This window comes from Arachis ipaensis, chromosome B08, assembly GCF_000816755.2.
Source record: "Arachis ipaensis cultivar K30076 chromosome B08, Araip1.1, whole genome shotgun sequence".
Lineage (NCBI taxonomy): Eukaryota > Viridiplantae > Streptophyta > Magnoliopsida > Fabales > Fabaceae > Arachis > Arachis ipaensis.
In genome coordinates this window covers 104,812,002-104,818,001 of record NC_029792.2, presented here as the reverse complement: position 1 = coordinate 104,818,001, position 6,000 = coordinate 104,812,002, and the positions used below count along the sequence as shown (strand labels likewise).

Sequence of the window (6,000 nt, the reverse complement as noted above, 5' to 3'; positions counted from 1 at the left end):
TAGTTAGTTATGTTAGTTTCCTTTTCCGTTAGTTTGTTAAGGTGGTTAACTTGTACAGTCAGCATGATGAGCTGGAAGTGCAGTTAGAGTTAGTTGGAGAGATAAACATTCTGCTGGTATAGAAAACAGATCAGACCACTATTGTAATTGAGATTCTTAATTATTGCAGAATTCATTTTGATTCTGTTAACATTGCTGAGAAACTTGCTGCACAAGCTTCTATCATTGCTCAAGAATTTCTGCAGCAACAAAGGCATAATTTCACAATAATTATTGAAAATGGGTACATAAAAATAATAGAATGAACAAAATTCGGAGCAGTTGTTTCTGTCTTTTTGTATTCAAAAAAATTAATTAAAATAATATTTTATTTTTTATAATTAATTGGAAGAATAAATTAATATTAAAAATATTTATTAATGTAAATTATATAATACACGTATCAATGTTCATTGTCATATAATTTCATCGTACTATAGCAAAAAACACCTAGCAAAACACTTCCACTTTGAAGACTTCATCGCTTCATAATTTTTTTCCATACACACACTTGAAGACTCTTCAACCATAACCCAGCTATTGGTGGAATTGAATTCAAATCTAGTATAACCTAATACTCTGACACTTGTCTGATAGATGTGTTTTTGTGTCCAATAGAATTTTAATAAAGAATAAAAAATTTTTTTCCGAACACGTTTGGACACTGTAAATACATCCACATATCCCGTGTTCATATCCATACGTCATAGGTATATCTATCTAAGACAAAAATTTTACCCCTGATACACAAGCCTCAGCCACGAAAGCTTCACAAATATTTAATAAGCAAATGTTCTACATCAATTCATTATGGGAAAAACAATAGTTATTAGGATCCAGCATGCACTGGCATTGCTTATTGCTTTATAGCACTACACATATACATACCGAAGGACACAACCTCGTAGCAACATGCTTACACACACATAATGTTCTGGTAAAAGCAAATATACAAAAACAACTCATCACACAAAGGCACCCCAAAAATCAAAGATTTCATGAGATGCCTAACATGCTCCAACTCTTTTGCCATCCACAAGCCTCTTCCAATACAAGGCAATCTCTTTCAGTCTCTAATTCACTCTTCTTAGCCTTCTCACTTGTCTCATTAGCAACAGCTACCACATGTGCCTTTTTTGTTGATAGAGGGCTTGGAAGTGTGTTCAAGAGATCCACAACTTTCACCATGTCGGACACGAGTCTCTCCACCAATCCACGGCTAAAATCCTCCCTGATCACCACCCGGAGGACCGCAATGTGCTGCGTGTCTGGCAGCATTGTGTAGGCCGGAACTATCCAGCCGAATTTTCTCAGATGGTCTGACACCTCAAACACTGTGTTGGCTGCTGTCTTTCAAAGAGAAGGCGACAAGCGGCACGCCAGCGTCCTTGGAGACGATGTTGAACTGGCTCGTTTTCTCGATTCCCTCCCTCAGAATTCTTGCGTTCTCCCTGCAGTTCTCCATGATATTTTTGTAGCCCTTTTGTTTTACAAGAGCAAGAAAAACAACCATGTGTATTTAAGTTAGACAGATATTGCACAATGAAGCAGATATGTAAAGAAATAAGGGGCTAATATGTGGGAAGTTCTGTCTAGGATGTTGATTATGTGATTCTCTATGTAGTTATAATTTTTAAACTTTGGTTTAGTGGTTGAATGGTGGCAAGTTGGCAACTGTTCAATGAATTTTTATAGTCGTCAATTATTTTCCTATTATATTTTGCCTTTATCCTTGCCCTTTTATTATATTCATACAAATTGGAAGCTAAATCTCTTCAAATACTTGAGCAATATTAACAAGTCCGTTCCATTTAAAACAATTTATGTAAACACAGGGAAACTTATGAGTAATCTTAGACCTTTCATGTAATATCCTCGCTATCTGGATTAACCTAAAATATAAGGAATTATCATGCTTATAATTAAAATTCAGAATAAACACAATACTATAGTTACCTCAGTGCCAAGCCGTATAAATTGGTAAAATTGAGCAATAATTTGACTAGAGCCTGCCGAAAGAAAATGAAGAACAAACAAAAGCAGGGTTGTGTTGTTAAAAAAGATAATTGCTACAGAAAGAAAGGACACCATTCAATGAGACATAGCTTCACATTCTAGGTGGGGACAAGATTGTTTCAGCTCACTTCAAATTTGATGGATTCTAGTCTCTAGACAGACACATGCAGAGAGATACTGAAAACAACTCTTGGATTTTGATAGCTCCTCGAGCTGAATACTTAAAGGGTGAGTACTATATGAAGATGATAGTCGAGAACTGTTAAGTATTTTGACATATTTGATTAAACTGTTTACCATAAGCACGTATTCACATCTTAGCTATTATCTTCGTGAACATATTTTCATATGAACCGCCAACTACTTAAAGATAAAAATATATCAATTGCAAAAATTTGGCAACTCATCCATTACCTTTGGAGAAATTGAGGGTAAATGTTGGCTGATCCGATCCGAGATAGTTTATGTGAAAAACAAGTTCCTCTGGCAAGTCATCTTTCCTCCTCCAAACAACCCAACCGACACAGGGGTAGACAAGACCATACTTATGACCACTAACATTGATGCTCTTCACTAATGGTAAGCGAAAATACCACTCAAGATCAGGGTAGAGAAATGGAGCAATGAACCCTCTGCTGGCAGCATCAACATGAGTCGGGGTATTCCATCCTGTCTTCTTATTCTTCTTAGTAAGAAGCTCATTCATAAGCTTCACATCCTCAAACTCCCCGGTCAGAGTCGACCCCAAAATTGCCACCACAGATGGTGTTCTCATCAACCATTTCAACTGTTTTCACAGGGTCCATCACATAGTATCCTTCTGTGAGTTTCACTTCCTTAAGCTCAACCTCGAAATACCGTGCAAACTTCTCCCAACAAACCTGTGTAGCACATTTCAAAGAGTATTAAATGTCAATATCTAAAGGGACAAAGCTTCCAAAACCTGCCGCCACAAATCAATTAAATCACTTCCTTTCTACCATATCTCAAAATTAATTCACAGACTATGTATCTCCTATCCGATGATAGGAGCGTGCGACGAAGACTAAATAGAAGTTGAGATCGACCTGCACAAATAGCGCCGGTAACTATGTTAGGCTTATCATAAGGTTTGCCTTCTGCTTTTCTCTTTGCCTGCCATTTCCTTTTAAAAGCTAGACCTGCCAACATTATTGCCTCTGATGATCCGACGGTTCCCACACCAACTGCAGCCTCATCATCACCGATAGGAGCATGGTATAGGTGCACTATCATATTAACGCACCTATTCTGCACAATTGAACAAATTATACTTGTCAATGTCTCATGTTTAAATTGTAACTACCAGCTAATAAATTATTTACATATATAATATCACAGCTTTCAATAGTTCAATGTTACTACTTCACATAAGATTCAGAATTCAGTGGCTATTTCAGTTATAGCAATTCACTCCATTTTCTGACCAGAAAACACGAGATCTAAAAAGTTGCCAACAGAAACACCAATTTTTTAGGGCAAACATCATAAAAACCAAAATCTATCTATCATATGTAAGAAACTTTTTTATTCTAGTCTATGCTTTGACATAAAAAAATAAAAATAAAAAAAATCCCCCTTTCTCCAACACTTGTTACTGATAGATCTATTCTCCAACCAACGAAAATCTCAGCCTAATAAAATAAACCAATCAAATAATCAAGCTCTTTCAATATCACTTTCCCTCAATAAATTTATAAATTATAAAAACTTAAGGGTTTAAATATGGTTATGATCCATGTAAAATTTAGCAATTTTATGGTAAACTAAACCTATGGTTCCTATGATTCAAAGACAAGTAATCATATCCAAATTTATTTAATTTTGGATGACAGAAGGGACTAATTTCACTTCTGAATACTTTTTTTTTTTTTTACCAAAACCACCAAAAGAAAAAATCTATAAGGCCAAAAAACCTATTTAAGCCATGATTCAACAATCTTGTTCATGATTGAAGAGATCTCACATGACCCCCAATTAGTTTTTTATGATCAAGTGAAGTGATAAATAAATAAAGAACGAAAGAAAGAAACAGAGAAAACCTGGAGCTCAGTGGTGACAGGATACTCATCCATGGCAACGTAGTTCTTGTTAAGCGAAGCCATGATGAGCTTATCACACTCAGGCTCCATCCAAGTGGTCACAAAAGATGCCAAGTTAAGCCTTGGTGTTCCATCCAACATCAACTCATCGTTTATGATCTGATATGCTGCATCCTTTGGTATACACTTCTCTGGCATCTTGAACCTTCACCAAATTACTTTAATATTGATCATTTGTAAAATTAAGATTATTAGAAATTACTTGTGGAGAAGTGATATCATGACAAAGATTATATAAAATTAAGCATATGAGTGTTGAATTTGGTGAAGAAATGAGTGTGAAGTTGTTACTAGTGCAAAAATAAAGGGGAGATATTAAGATATATATACACCTGGGAATAGGGTCACGAACATATCTGGAAGCAAAAGTAGAGTGCAAGCTTTGTGTTTGTTCTTCAGGATCTGTGACAGCGGAGGTGATCACCATTTTCGATTGTTTTCTTTGTGAACCAACAAAGAAGAAGAAGAAGACAAAAACACTGAAGTGTGAAAACTCCTAAGAAAGCGAGAGTAAGTGTGTATTAAAGTGTGGAATGACAGGTAACAAGAGAAGGAAGAGTTAGAGATGAATGGATAAAGAAATGGAAAGAAAAGTGGTTGGTAATGTGTGCATAAAGAATCAGGTTGAGGGATCTCTCAACTCTCAACACGTAGATATGTGATTTGTCACCTCTGGCAACTTTCGGTTTTCAATCAACCTTAAATCTATGGGAATAATTGTGTATATAACTATATATAAATGAATTTGTTCATACGTTTTCATCTGTAACCTGTTCTGGAGCATGTTTGGCAATAAATTACTTGAGAAAAATAAGTGTTTTATAAGCTTTTGATATGGGTTGCTTTAGAAGCCAATCTAAATGCAGTCATGGATTTGCTAAAATATAACCAATTCTTCTTGTTAGAGATCAATTTATGGTTGAGATTTCTTCTTTTTCCTTCTTTGCAGTAAAAACAAAAGCAGAATAAAAGGAAAACATGGATATCAGTTAAAGTTTGGAAAATATTTGCATAAATTTGAAGCATGCTTACACATTTTTGGATTTCTGATTTTATCCATTGAGATATAAATTAAACTATTTTAACGGTTCAGATAGACGTATTGATAGTTAATGTGGACATCAAACAGTGAAGTTTCCTGAGTGCAAGCAACCGATTGAAAAGTTTTGCTAAATTATTTAAAATCCTAGTGTACTCTGCATATTGGATTTGGATCCTCTAAATTTTGAATTTCACTTTAGAGGGTAAAGTGTGATCTCTCACCATTTATTTCATAGGTGGGACCAAGAGAAAATATGAGAGAGAAATCATTCAAGGGTGAAAGATCACACTTTACCTTCTAAAGTGAAAATTCAAAATTTAGAGGATCCAAATTTTTTTGTTATTATCAAGGTTCTGAAAACCGGACTGGTTATCAAACCGTTTTAGTCACTAGTTCACTGGTTCATTGGTCCAACTGGTCTAACCGGTGATTCAACCGGAAAAACCGTTTTAGAATAAAATAATAAATAAATTATAAAGGACCAAAGATGAGGGTACTCCAAGAACTCCTATTAGATGCAACAACATTCAACATTATCACATATTCTCACACACACATACAAAGCCTTAACTCAAAGAACAACCACAGCAAGTGACATGGAAAGAAAATGTAAACACCGAAACAATCACAAGCATACAGAACATGTGAATATTATTATAGCAAACATAATAATAAAATAGCTCTTCTAATGCGTCTCTGAAAATATCCCAAATCAAGAAAACTACATAATCTGATCCACTTGATTCAGAAAGCTACATATATTAGAAAAATTAAGAATCAACT

The 6,000-nt window shown here is 35.0% G+C and overlaps 1 pseudogene; it reads right to left on the bottom strand.

Moving 5' to 3' along the window:
* LOC107612589 lies at nucleotides 796-4,671 on the bottom strand (annotated as a pseudogene).